Source organism: Sorex araneus, chromosome X (genome assembly GCF_027595985.1).
Source record: "Sorex araneus isolate mSorAra2 chromosome X, mSorAra2.pri, whole genome shotgun sequence".
Lineage (NCBI taxonomy): Eukaryota > Metazoa > Chordata > Mammalia > Eulipotyphla > Soricidae > Sorex > Sorex araneus.
The window spans coordinates 105563447-105579161 of record NC_073313.1 but is presented as its reverse complement, the minus strand read 5'-3'; the positions used below and the strand labels follow the sequence as shown (position 1 = coordinate 105579161).

Sequence of the window (15715 nt, the reverse complement as noted above, 5' to 3'; positions counted from 1 at the left end):
GTTTCAAAATGCCAAAGATGTGGTCACACAAAAGAAATATTTGAGGCAATATTTATATATATCCAACATTGACATTGACATATAAAGTAATAACATAACAGAACTGTTGATACAAAACTGGCAGAACTGTTGATACAAGACTGGCATTATTTTTCTTTATTTTTTTTACATTTTTATTTAAAAATTCTTGCTTACAGAGTTGTTCATAATACAATTGTTATGGGCTTTCAATGTTTTAACAACTATCCCACCATGGGAGTGACCTTATCTCACCATTTTCCAAAACTCCTCAACCACCTTTCCCCCTTAGCAAGCAACAATAATTTATTTTATATTGTTACAACTAAATGAATAATGGAACTATTGAAAATTCTTCAGTAAAAGAAAGTTTGTAAAAATTTAATTAAAAAAATAGAGAATGGTATACCAGATGAAGATACAGCTCAAGAGTGCTTGCTTTATATGCAGAAGGCCCAGGTTTCGTCCCCAGTACCACATGCCCCCTAACCATTGCCAGTAGAGACCAGGTGTAGCCCTGAGCACCACTGAGTGTGACCCTAACCACATCTCCAGAAGACAAAGAGGAAAAGAAGAAAGATAGATGTTAATCTCCTCCCCCGATGAGACCTCGAGATGCAGCCCACAAATGGTCCCTTTGGCTACTTATTAAGCTCCTTAACGGTTATGATCCCAGAGACACACATATGAATCTCAGAATCTTGGAACTGAGAGGCTCTTGGCAGAAATCTCTTCAGACCTAATTATTAAAATTTTAGAATTCCAAGATTGTGCAACATCATATGCTATTCATAATCAGCAATAGAAAACAAATTGTCTAATGTTGTCTTTTCAGCAGGTCTGAGTGTTGGGGGCAAATTCCAAATAATAAGGGTGGGGCTGGTGTCAAAATACTGAATGCAATAAAAGTAGAGGGAGAGTAATGTGGAAATTATCTACACACGTGTAGGGGTAGAGGTGGGATGGGGGGAATGCTGGGGTTTTTGGTGGTGGAAAATGTGCACTGGTGAAGGGATGGTTGTTTGATCATTGTATGACCAAGACTTTGTAACTGTTCTCAAGGTGATTCAATAAATAAATTTATAAAAAGAATATTTGCAATCCAAAAAAATAAGATACTCAGTTTTCACTATTGTTTTTTTTTTGGATCACACCCGGTGATGCACAGGGATTACTCCTGGCTCTGCGCTCAGTAATTACTCCTGGTGGTGCTCAGGGGACCATATGGGATGCTGGGAATCGAACCTGGGTCGGCCTCATGTAAGGCAAATGACCTACCCGCTGTGCTATTGCTCCAGCCCAGTTTTCACTATTGTTTTTGGGAGATTGTTTTTAGGCCATGTCCATTTGTGCACAGGGCTTGTTTACTCCTGGCTATATTCTCCTGGCTATACACTTAAGGATCACTCCTTGTGGTGCACAGAGTGGCATACTTAATGATGACAGTCAAACTGGTATTGGATGCATGCAAGACAAATACTGTTACTCCCATACTACCCTTTGGGCTCTATAGACATTCAATTTGTTGGAAATAGGAAAAGGAGGCAAAGAAGACATTTTATTTTTTATCTTCAGTTTCTTCTTTCAAAGTTTTTTGTTAAAGAGTCATGGTTTACAAAGATACTGATAGCTGAGTTTTAAGAACACAATAATTCAACACCAATCCCTTCACTAATGTCAATTTCCCTCCATCAGTGTTTCCAGATGCACTCCTGACCCCAAACCATTTTAGACAAAAGAATCAGCATTAGCAACAGAAGTATCTTAGATTTGTTACTACTAAAATATTTAACAATTAATTATATACAACCATCAACAAAGACAAATGGAAGTCCTAATTAAGCAGAGTGTACAGCAATGAGATGAATTGCCATTAACATATCACAGCATACCATTCCATCACCAGTTTTAGAGAGAAACCAAAGTGATACAGAAATGCTGAGTGGTATACCATACTGCTTAATTGCAACTCATTGATTACATACTACTAACAATGACTAACTTACAAAGAACTATATACTATTTTTTAATAATATTAGTTGATACTACATGTATAACTCAGGCACTGCGCTTTGATTGTTTTGTGTTATTTAATGCGCCAGTTAACCCTTATAAAATAGACACTGTTGTCATCCCCCTTTTACAGATGAAAAGTTGGATATTAAAAAGATTAAGTTAGTTGCCTGAGGTCATGAAACTCAGAAATGTTAGAGGTGGGACTTAAGCTCACAGAGACTGAGTACAGAGTTTATAATCTTAACTAAGTTGTAATACCCCAGGTAATGACTCTTTCCTTATAAACATTGTTCGGTTGAGGAAACAAGACTTGGCCCTGTGACATAGAGGAATATTATGAGGACTGTTGCATATTATGAGGACCATGGCAACATGTGACACTTACCCAGAGAATGCCTCTTCTGTGAGTAGCTTTAGGTGGTCTCAAAATTGTGCACTATTCACTGAGCCCTGAAAACTCCATAAAATCATTCAAGTTCAAGGGTTCAAAATTTCATGTTCACTTTAAGATCACTCAGAAAATAGTTCAGGCCATCAAACGCATGCATATCCAAAAAGCCATTAAATATCTAAAAGATGTCACTGCTGGAGCAGTGTGTTCCTTTTTGATGTTAAAATGGTGCCATTAGTAGTTGTTCACAGGCCAAAAAGTGCAGTTAGTACTGGGTCGGTTGTTGACCAAAAGGAATGCTGAATTTAAGGGTTTAGATGTAGATTCTCTTGTCATTAAGCATATCCAGATTAACGTAGACCCCAAGATATGCCACAGAATTTACAGGTTTGTGGCCCAATGAGAATTCCCAGTCACACTGAGATTATTCTTACTCAGAGCTGACTGTTCCTAAACCTGAAGAGGGAGTTTCATGGAAGAAATATATATTATGGAAGAAACTGAAGAAGCAAAAACTAATGGCCCAGGAATAAACTAAAGCAAAACATAAACAAAAATCTAAGTTTAAAATGCTATGTAGATCTACACTTATATGTTCATTGCGGCACTGTTTACAATAGCCAGAACCTGGAAAAAACCCGAGTGCCCGAGAACAGATGACTGGTTAAAGAAACTCTGGTACATCTATACAATAGAATACTATGCAGCTGTTAGAAAGGATGAAGTCATGAACTTTGCATATAAGTGGATCAACATGAAAAGTATCATGCTAAGTGAAATGAGTCAGAAAGAGAGGGACAGACAAAGAAAGATTGCACTCATCTGTGGAATATAAAATAGCAGAGTAGGAGACTAATACCCAAGAATAGTAGTATACAATACCAGGAGGTTGACTCCATAGCTTGGAACTTGGCCTCACACGCTGGGGGAAAGTCATATCAAATGGAGAAGGGAACACCAAGTAAATTGTGAGTGGAGATCCCAAGTGGTAAGGGAAATGCGCGCTGAAAGTGGACTAGTGTCCGAACATGATGGCCACTCAATACCCCTATTGCAGACCACAACACCCAAAAGAAGAGAGAGAGAGAGAGAGAAGAAATTGGAATGCCCTGCCACAGAGGCAGGGTGGGGAGGGGCGGATGGGATTGGGGGTGGGAGGGATACAGGGTTCATTGGTGGTAGAGAATGAACTCTGGTGGAAGGATGGGTTCCCAAACACTGCATGAGGGAAAAACAAGTACGAAATGTTTGAATCTGTGACTGTACCCTCACTGTGACTCATTAATTAAAAAATAAATAAATAAATAAAAATAAAATGTTATGTAGAATACATATTGGGTCTTTTCACTGAGCTAAAGTCAGCATGGAAGAAATGGAACTTAAATTTCACCTTGAGAGATAGACAATAATGGGAAGAATGTGAATCCAGAGTTTGCAAGTGTAGGGTCCACTTGCTAGCACTGTCACCTACATGAAAGTAATTTCCTCTCATGATTTCATCTGTAAAATGGGTAATTTGAATTAGATTAGTGACTCTTAGAGAACTGTCCACTGCTAGTAAGTATTTTGGAAATTATGAGAACATATTTGGTTGTTACCACAATTTTATTTTCACAGAACTATTAGTAGAGACACTTAAATGAATGGCTAAATGATAGATGTTCTGTATACTATGAAGGCTATAATAGAATGCATTTCTATACTATGAAGATGCATTAAAATGCAACTAAAGGGGCTGTAGCAATAGCACAGCGGGTAGGGCGTTTGCCTTCCACGCGGCCGACCCGGGTTCGAATCCCAGCATCCCATATGGTCCCCTGAGCACCGCCAGGAGTAATTCCTGAGTGCAGAGCCAGGAGTAACCCCTGTGCATCGCCGGGTGTGACCCAAAAAAAATTAAAAAAAAATTTAAACGCAAATTTCCACCATTTTAAATTTATAAAGGCCTCTGATTATCCATAGATGTGAAAACTGTTTACATGATCTGAGCTTAGAATATACCAACATCTTAAACAAATTTACTGAAATGAATGTTTTATGAATTTACTAATCTTGATTAAAACTACCTGGAACAGGGGCTGGAATGATACACCAGGTAGAGCATTTGCCTTGTATGCGGCAGACAAGGATTGGATCCTTGGCATATCATACCGCCAAGATCCTTGGCATATCATACCGCTCTGTGCACCGCCAAGAGTAACTTCTGAGTGCAGTGCCAGGAGTAACTCCCAAGTATCGCCTGGTGTGACCCAAAAAAACAAAAAAGAAGCTTACCAAGCACATGAATAGAAGATTTAACTATTTTCCAGAACTTTACTATGAGTTACTTATGTCAGACTACCAGAATGGAGCAGCTCCATTCATTCATGGTACTTGCATCACCAATACCACATCTCAGTCCCATTCTGCATTAGCAGGCTGTTTCACTCATAGCAAATAACTATCAAGCTACTAATTCTCATACCTTCATTATGTCTTCTAAAATAGACATATTGGAACATTTGCATATGGAATATTTTCACAGTTACATATTGTCTTCTGTTGTAAATAACTTGTATTATATGATACAATTGCTGCATATTATGAAATTGTTGACATCTTTTTCAATAATATATTCCTATCAATTTCTATTCAGGATCACAAGAGAGAATAATAAGTTCTGATATGGTAAAAATAATATGGTGCATCTACCTGATAAATTTAAGGACCACTGTAACAGGCCTTTCCAGTTCAAATTTTCTGAAAACATAAGGAGGGATTGGAGTTTTTCAGAGGAAAATGCAGGGCATTTCTGGTTGGAGATGATACCAGCTATTTGTGGCATGATTGAACAAGGTTTGGAGACTCTCCAGACAAACAAAAATAGACTATAGACATCCTTGAAGGCTGGTCTTGCCACGTTTTCTAGTAGCCATTCCTTTCACCCCCCTCCCCCACAACACACACACTGTAATTGAAGCTTCCTTGTGGAAGTGCCAGGGCCAACATTACAGGAAATTGCCTGCAGTCAATGGGACTTCTCCAGTTACTTTCCTCAATACAGAGGACAACGATATCTGGCTGTCTGTTAGCTGAGTATCTTTGCCTCTGTGTTCTGCAAGTTCCAAAAACATCTTAGCTTCCACTCATTACACTTTTCTTCCGCTATTTTTCCACTAATATTATTAAAATTATTTTCCCTGTGTGAATCCAGCTCCCTTTTCCTGAGTGTCGTACTCCATGTTAGTGGTCTGGGAATGTTCAATCCACAATAGAAACATTTTATGAGACAACTGAAAGACACTGACTGTTTGGAAATAAATCATAGCTCTAAATATACTCGATTTTAGTTTTCACTGTCCTGTTGAGTTTTCCCCTTAAAGAGAAAGACTTTTGTAATTAAGTATCACATTGTTTTTCTTATTATGAAATATATGTGTTCTATGGAATATTCAATATGCCAAAAACAGTAACGATAGGTCTCATTCCCCTGACCCTGAAAGAACCTCCAATTGTTGGGAAATCGAGTAAGGAGAGACTGCTAAAATCTCAGGGCTGGAAGGAATAGGGATGTTACTGGTGCCCGCATGAGTAAATCGACGAATGGGATGACAGTAATACAGTGATACGTGTTCTATGAATATTTCTTGGAAAATGCAGAAATATGTGGCAAAGCAAAAACAGCTGCATATTTCCTAGAAGCATAGTAAAAGCATAGGCAAAGGTTATATCCAATGCTACTCTAGCTCATTTTCTATTCTATGCCAGCTTCTTCTTTCTGTGGTTCCTCATGATCTCACCCTATGAAAGCTTAAAAATCATATATACCATAAAATGGAGAGCATACTGGGAAGTGTACACTGGCACTTACCATGTCAAAGGTATATGGAGAGATAAATTATCTAATAACAGAATGGTGTTTGGAATCTAAAATAGCAATATTTTGTCATAGCTCTGCCATCACTACCTTATTACTGAGGTGTTATGGTGATGAAGTGTTGTGGGAATGTCTAAAGAGATAAGAGAAAATCTGAGAAATCCATAGTGCTCCCTGGGAATTAGAAAAAGGCTCACAGTATAAAGAGACAAGAATGATTAAGTGTGAGGCTGGCTCATAAATATGCCTTTCCCTTTTGGAGAAAAACAGCCAATATTAAACAAAAATGGTTGGATGATACTAAATCCATCTCAGAGATAAAGTTCTTGTTACAGATAATAGAATTTATGTTTATCTTTTATCCAAGGTGGATAGGGTTTTAATGTCATTTTATTCATTTTTTCATCCTTGTACTGAGACTCTGGTTCACACAGGACTTAGAAAACTCTAAGGCATAGGCTAAGGGAATGACTTGTATTTAGTCAAATGTGGGTTCAAGTCCTCACTCTATTAGTATGATCATCATTCTTTCAATGCTATATATCATTTGGTACATGAGGATATAATATTAGGCAATTCATATTAGGTTCTACTTACATGGAATGTATGTTCTAGTGGGGGAAAGCAATATGTTTAATATTAAAAAGGTACTAATGGGTCGGTAAAATAGTATGGGGTTAAAGTGCTTAATTTACATGTGGCCGACCCCTGCTACCAGGTATAGTCCCTCAAACACAACCAGCAGTGACTCCTATGTACAGAACTAGGAATAAAGCTTGACATAGGAGTAAGTCCTGAGTCAGTAGTAAGCACTGAGGTTGTGAAACACACACACAGATACACACACACAAAAAGACAAATTCTAACTCCATTGGATACCTGGTTTTACATAGGCATGTGTCTAGGGTCTATTTCTAGTCCCATATTAGGAAACTCTCTTAAACTGTGTGACTGGAATTTCAACTAACAAGGGAGTATCTGAGTCACAGTTCCCAAACAAGCTACCAAATGAACTATTTGTATTTTAGTCAGGTACGGACCTGACTTAAAAGGGTACTATTTTAAGATGAGTTTGTATTCAATGTGACTCGTGACACAATGAAATGATATGATTAAGTCACTGTATATTTATTTGGTTGAGAAAAGTGTAGCTGTGTGATAAGTTCCCTGGGGCAACACTGCTTATTGGTTTACATGAATTATTAACTTTTCCCCTTTTTTTTAAATAGGGAGAAGTTAAGTCATATGGAAAGCCATGCTGGGGCCAACAGTGCAGCGTGGGCTGTAACTGTTTTCCTGAGAAAGGAGTGAGAGTAAGTTGTTTGTTTCACTGTTGAAAGAATGAAACAGAGGCTGTTACCTGAAGTGTGCGTGTTTTCTTTAGAATTAAAGTGCTTAAAATTTAATCTTATGACCTCATGGAACAAAGAAAAGCACTGAGGACCAGCTGGAAGGAGCCGTGTTAACTAATGATAGAAATAACTATATTGGTGAAAGTCTCTGAGAAATCAGGAAGAGGTTTTGTTAACTGACTTAATGCCAGGATTTCCTCAAGGTTTCGTCTGGAAGATTTCCAAAACGAGTTGGGTTGTGCAGAACCAGATTATGGTATGTTTGTAAACAGGCATACGTTTTCACAACTCATTTGTAACCATTTGGTTCTTCCCTACTGCTCTAGGGAATCGTATATCTACAGATAGCAGGTGTTACTTATTCAAAATCTGGAGTACAAGGCTCAGAGATCTAGGTGACTCTTTATAAAGAATGTTTTGTAAGGACCAGAGGGCAGGGAGCTTGCCTTGCACATGACCGGCCTGGGTTCAATCCCCAGCATTTCAGTTGAACACTGGCAGGAGTGATTCCTGAATGCAGAACCAAGAATTAGTCCTGAGTACTGTTGGGAGTGGCCCCCAAACAAGCAGAAAGAATGTTTTATAGATAGAATGTTGAAACATAAGATTTGTTTAGACACATCATTTGATATAGTCAGTAAATTATATGCACAATTCAAATTGCTGTGCAAATTGCAATGAAACAGCGCATTTGGAACAGCACATCCATCACCTCTTGCATATGCATGTGAATTATATGCATCTTGTATATGCATGTGGAAATTTAAATTGCTTTCTCTCAAATTTTCACTGAATAAGCCTATATCTTTAAAAACAAAATGTAGAAAATCATTTAAGCAGATTCAATCTATAAAAGTAAAAAGTAAAATGTAATTTACTTTCAGAATTTATGACTACCTAGTAAAATTCAGATCTTTTGACATTCACCATTGTACTGTACTCTCATTACACTCCCAAAAAACTAAAGATCTTACTCTGTCAAAAGAAGGTAGAACAAATAGGTCAACCAAACCCTCAGAAACATAGTCAAGCAAGGAACAGAATGACCACTCCATCTTCTTTTTTATTATCTTCCATTTGCAGTAAAGTGAAATGTCAAAGTATGCCAGAATTTGAGAGATAATAAAAAGCCATCTTCCCATCAAAAGGGCCCAAGCCCATTATACATTAAAGACACGGACTTAGAAAATCATAAAATATCAGAAAAAGAAGGGATCTTGGTGAGCTACTCATATTATCCACTGATTGTACAAAGGAAAACAAACTCTGAGAAGGAAAATGAGTTCCTGGGGTCACATAGCACATTTATGACAGATCTAAGCTATTACTTGGGCTCTTTGATTTCTTGCCTAGTTACTTTAGAGAAGTTATGTACACTTCAGCCACCAAGGCTCATGCTGTTGCTTCAGATCTATCGGTAAAACAATCTATATTATATATATGAAGTATATATGAAACAACATTCAGATAATTGAGAAAAAATAATATTCCCTCCATGTTCTCTCAGGCCATTTAACTTCTTACTTTGCATAATCAGAAATATGCACATTGGTATTCAACATATAAGTACATGTGCTGTGCTTTGTGGTTTTATTTGAATAACTTATTATGTCCTTATTATTATTTTTATGTCCTTATTATGTCCTTATTATTATGTCCTTACAACCAACCCTCTTTTGATGAACACTTTGTTTCCAATTTTTTGATATCATAAAAATGGTGGCGCTGCAGTATAAATTCTTGACTATAACCCCTTTGTACTCATTTCTGCATAAATAATAAATATCAGCATTACCAGATGTAATTATAACAGCCTTTTAAATTAATGCTTATTCTCCACAAAGCATTGTACAATAACCATTGCACCAGGGTGATTATGCTTCTACACCCTCACAAAGATTTTCCATTTTTGTCATTATTAGTGAAAATTATCTCAAGTCCCAGATTACATTAACTCCATGAGTCATTTCACATATCATTGGACGTTTGTATTTCTCCTACAGATATTCTGGACATATTGATGATTCATAATAGCTGATTCTATGTAATTTATTTTTACCTCTTCAAAGTCAGTGAAGGAAAGATGGCCCAAGTGGAAGCAGATATGATTTGAAGGTTGACATAAAAAAGACAATTCCTTGGGGGCTGGAGTGATAGCACAGTGGGTAGGGCGTTTGCCTTGCATGAAGCTGACCCGGGTTCAATTCCCAGCATCCCATATGGTCCCCTGAGCACCGCCAGGAGTAATTCCTGAGTGCAAAGCCAGGATTAACCCCTGTGCATCGCCAGGTGTGACCCAAAAAGCAAAAAGCAACAAAAAAATAGACATTTACTGGGCCAAAAAGACAGTATAGCAGGTAGGGTGCTTGCTTTACATGCGATTGCCCCAGATTCTTTTCCAGCACCACATTTGGTACTCAGAACCATGCCAGGAGTGGTCCCTGGGCACAGAGCCAGGAGTAGGCCCTGAGCATTGCAAGTGCCTAAATTTAAAAAAAAAATCTGATAGATTGCAGCGCCTGGGAAACTGTTGGTCAGACTAAGAGGATCTGACAAGCATCTCTTAACTTTTTGTTGGGATGGGAAACTCTTAAACATAGAAAAATGTAGGGGCTAGAGCGATAGCACAGCAGGTAGGGTGTTTGCCTTGCATGCGGCCGATCCAGGTTCGATTCCCAGCATCCCATATGGTCCCCTGAGTGCTTCCAGGGGTAGTTCCTAAGTGTAGAGCCAGGAGTAACCCCTGTGCATTGTCGGGTGTGACCCAAAAAGCAAAAAATAGAAAAATGTATGTATCTATGCAAACACAAACACACACACAAATTGATCAGTTCCACACCAGTCCAACATGCCTACAATGACCTCATTATTTAATCTATAACTGAAATTTCATTTATCTTATTAATTGATTTATTTTGCGATGTGGAGATCAAATTCAGGGTTTTGTGTTTTGGTTTGGTTTGGTTTGGGGCCACACCATGTGATGTTCAGGGGTTACTCTTGGCTTTGTGCTCAGAGATCACTCCTGGTGGTGCTTGTGGAACCATGTGGGATGTTGGTGATCAAATTCAGGTAGGCTGCATGAAAGATAATCGACTTATGTATGTACTGTCTCTGTGGCCCCTGGACTTTGTGCATGCAAGGCATGTGCTCTGCCACTGAGCTACATCCATAAACCCTGGCTGACATTTTAATCTTTGAATACGGAAGCAAGTGAATTTCCTCTGTGAGAAGCCCTTATTTGGGTACCAAACATCTGGAGCTCTCATGTGGCTTTTCTGTGAATAAAAAGCAAACGGCTGAAGGGGCATTCAAGAGAGGGAAACGGTGCATCACTGCACAGATTTTTTTCTTCAATAATTAAATGACTCAGAGTTGACACTGTTGAACATGTTCCTAAAAGTTTATTTGTGAAGTCTGAAGTTTCTGGGAACATTGGTCAAGGTTTTTGAACCCGTCCAAGCTTTATTGCATGAGTCAAGAGCAGGGATGTCCTAGTTCCCAAATAGATCAGAAAGCAGTGAGCCTGGGGCAGACCCTGTGAACACAGATGCCTGAAGCCACCCATGCGGCCGGGTTCCTTTTTCTCTTCCTCCTTACACTCATATGTTTCCAGAGCCAAACAGGATTGTTTAAATTGGCCCCAACTCCAGTGACCCTGCAGGGCAGCCCCTCAGTACCCCTTTTGTGCAGATGTCAGAAAGATTTGAGACTGTTTTCCTTAGCTGAACAGAGGGGCCCACTGGGATTTCAAGCTGTTCTTCTTGAGCTTTTCAAGTTGGAAGGGGAACCGAATGTTGGGTCACCCCTGAGGTAGGCTTGAGCCTTTGGCAGCACTTACCTCCTGCCTTGGGGAAACATCAAACATATAGTTTGTTGGAAAGTGTGTGCTTTTCCTTTGCCAAAGGCATCTCTAACTGACTAGGACATTTACACAATACTTCACCCTCCTACACAACTGCAATCCAACTCTTTTTGACTTACATTTCTTAAAACTGATTTCTCAAAGGTATGTCCTGCCTGGTAAAAAGTTCTTGCCTGGTGTGGTTGCACATCTCTGTATTTTCCAAAGTATATACTGCCAAAGTATAAACTGCCAGGGTTTATATTATTATCTATATGCAGAAATAAATGTAAGTAACTTGTACAAAAGTCAGTAGCTTTTGTGTCTATGCCTCTTCTGTCCCACTTTAGGAGAATTCAACTTAAAAATAACATACTTACTAATATTAAAGGATTTTTCACCTGTCAGTTTAAATTTGTTTTTACTTTTGTTTTGGGGTCACACTAAGCTGTTCTTAGGCTTACTCTTGACTCCACCAGAGATCACTGCTGGTGGGGCTTAGGGGTCCACATGTGGGTTCAAACCCACATCAGCTACATGAAAGACAAGCACTTTCTACAGTATACTATTTCTCTACCCCATTAAATTTGGATTTTATTTTGCTAGGAAGTATTACTTGGAAGACTCCTTCTTGCCCAATTCATTCAAATTTCCTTCCTATGTCTGGATATCTTGTTGTTACTGTGATCACATTTTTGGTTGTGATTGCACTCTTTTCACACTTGGCTGTGGTGCTTTCCAGGCTCACAAACTTAGTTGCAGTTCTTGAATACATGAATAATGGAGCTCACATCCTTTAGTTGCAGTTCTTGTGCACCTTTCAATCACAGGGCTTACCCTGGGCCACACAGGCTGCAATGCTTGCACGTGTGTTTTCTGGCAGTCAAATGTCCATTCCATATAGAACAGTATTGGCATAGATAATGCCAGACCACGGGGGATGTTTGGTTCCCTTCTAGGTAAAGGCTGTTGCCCCCCTTCCCCTTGTTTTATGACTTGAGAAGTTTGTCATAGCTAGATAGTTTGAGGCTTATTTTTCATGTGAAGCATCCCACGTTAATTTTTTCTTCCTCCCTGCATCCTGCTGCTTCCCTGTCAATGAGTGTATTTCCCATGAACTCCAGAACACAGATGTATTAACTGCTTGTTCTTTCATTTATGTTCCTACTGCAAGCAGCTGACATTCCCTATGTCTGGTACTGGTTACATGGCTATCAAAATGCCTTCCATTTTCTCCTGCATTAAGCAATTCCTGTGTGCATTCTGCCTTCTATTCTGTGTACCCCCACACTCCCTCTCTGACCAGCCATTAGCACACAGCAGTGGCTTTATCCTGTACCTTACCAAAGAAAAATTTCATATTGCACATAACCTCCATAGTGGCCAGGTCTTGCTCGAGCTGCCTGCAATGAAGTTCATTGCCTTCATAACCCACTTACTCTCCTTCCTCTATTTGCTGTCCTCATGATGAACAAAACCATCACGAACCTATTTGTTGCCAAATCCATTGGACATTTTTTCATATCTTATTTTCTTTGATTTGTTTGCTAGGCAAGACATATCCTTTTCCCCCTGAACTTTTCTGCTCCCTGATATGTATAACATTGTTACTCATTTGTTCTCTCTGTACTTTGACTGACACCCCCCAGGATCCTTTCTTTGTTCTACTTTTCTTCTCCTCATGGGTCTCTTCCATGGAAGCGTCATATATTCCAGAAATTTCAACCATTATCCATGCAATGATGAATGTTTCTATCCTTCAGTCAGTCTCCATAGATTGTTCAATGGAATTTTAATTTGCAGTATTCCATGACATAGCCCTGAACTACCTTTCCAAAATTATCTGTTATCTGTCATCTGTAGGATTCTCCCTTGTCAGAGAACAAAATAAAACACATCAATTGAACCATTCACAGTTCACAAAAAAATTTTGATACATTTGAGGCCTTATACCAGCTACTCCCTTTTTGTGGACGGTCTTACCAGCACTATCCTTTCTCTGTTAACACGCTTCTATTGACCTCTTTAAAGTTAAATACAAGCTTCTCCTTGTGAAGTTTTCCATGCTCAGCGATGCAGTTGTGTCAACTCTTATTATGACTCCTCCAATGCTAAATTATGATAGTAATCTACTGATTGCTCTACGCTATCTTTTGAACACCTGTTAGCTCTAACAGCTCAACTCTTTCACATATTCTTGTTCCCATATCTAACTCCACCCTATCTAAGGCCTCTGTTTTTGGCCTTAACATCTTTTGCTTGATAGTTTCTTACTTTGTGCTTGCCAATGCAAGGGACTTGGAAAACTTTTTATTGCTAGTAAATTGTTTTTCCTCTAAGAGGATATAATTCATAAGCTGTGGTTTCAAAAATAATTACGAATGTTCTTTTTTGACATCAACTTCACCATCATCTCCCCGCAAATTTTTTTAACTCATTGTGCAGAGTTGAAGGTCATGAGCTCCCCTTCTTTCTTTCCTAGCTGGAGGATTAGAGCAGCTTTTTATTGGGCTCATAGTAATTGAATGATAGACGAAGAAGAAAGCAAAAGATTAAGAGTCTCATGAACTTTAATACAGTTACTTAGATCAAGTATGATTGATAATTATGTAAAATGTCATATTGTTATACTGAATCAGGATATAATTGCAGCCAAGCAGATGTATTTGGTTATTTTAATCATTTATTTGACCATACTGCATAGTATAGGGTTTATGGAAGTGAGGGATGCTTCTGTTAATAAGGAGATAGAGGAGGAGATAAGTACAGTTGTTGAGTCAAGCTAGAGATATTTAAGAACTTTAGCACCATGCATAAGCTTTGTCCAATTAATGACTTTGTGTTGGTGTTTTCCCTTCTGAAAGTTTGTTTACCCATTGTGTGTAGTGAGGGTTTAGGGATGTGTGATTTCAAACAACCCACTAGCTCTGATGATCTAAGTCAGACACTACATTACTGGACCTTGACAGCTTCTTGCCTCTAAAGTGTCTTATCGTGCTTTCTAGTGCTGCAGTGTGAGATGGAGGGTAACATTTAACAGTAGTCTACTCTCTGCAGTGGTATCTTGGCATCTTCCTTAGAAGCTACTCACTTGTTATAACTCTGTTATGTCCTGCTGATGCAGTAAGCGTCTGACAGCTGAAGTTGCACTTCTGCAGGAATGTTTACCACTCTGCCTCCTTAGTCACCTGACTAATGTGATTTGAAGAGAGCTATCTATGGGGATATTGCTTCACCACCATACCTCCAAAATATCTTCCCTGCCTTGTCTAGGAATAAGTCAGCCTAAAGTTCTAGCTTTAGAGTCTCACTATAAGCAAATCTCTGGTCTTCATTGCTTGAATAAACTTGTTTTCCCTTTGGTGAGTGGGGAAAGTTCACCCTGCTTATTAGGAAGGAGTTGTGTACAGAAATTTTTAGAAATGCTCAGATTTTCTTATATTGGTTCTGCTAATCCATGTCACAGACATTGGTTAATGAGACATGAGAGAGCATCTAGCATGACAATTTGTGACATATTATCTCCTCTCTATCCCTTTTCAACTCTTTACCCCTTTCCTCTGTTCTCTTTTTTCCCTGCTTTCTAACTTTCTGCTTTCATCTTCAAGAATTTCCTCCCTTTTGCTCTAGCATTCCAACCTCTCCATCTGTCATTCCCATTTACCCCCATCAGGACCTCCTCACCCAGTTTCTACCTTTTCCTCTTAGTTGCCTGTAATTACCTGTACCTGTTTATTGTCATTCCTCAGAAGGTGTGAAAACTGTATTAACAGAATATCAGAAAAAAAGTCTCTATAGAAACACTCTACTAATCCAGAGACTCTAAATCTAAGGCCTCTCTAAAATCAATGGAGGATAGAAAGGTGGTACGTGCAAGTCAATTTATTAGGGTATAAAATATCATAACTTCTATTTCCAATTAAATTGAGAAACTATAGAGCAAATTAATATTTGGATTAAATAATTTAATTTTTATAAAATACTTTAAAACATAATTTTGTATGGTTCATTATGTACTATATAAGTATTAGCTATCATTATTACTATTATGAAGCCTTTAAAATGTTATATATGTATATGTGTGTGCGTGTTGTCACTAACACCATATCGGACTTTTCCTGGCTTTCTTGTTGCAAATGCATTTGAGGGATTCTGAGGCAAGAACAGAAGCCAAAAAAATGAAATGGGTGAACTTGGGACCTTCATTTTCCCCTGTATGTCTCCCACAGATACTGCTA

At 38.5% G+C, this 15715-nt stretch overlaps 1 pseudogene; it reads left to right on the top strand.

The window, feature by feature from the left end:
- The window catches only part of LOC129399762 (60S ribosomal protein L17-like), a 32061-nt pseudogene extending 29103 nt beyond the window's left edge, over nt 1-2958 (top strand).
- Nucleotides 2959-15715: the final 12757 nt, after the last annotated feature.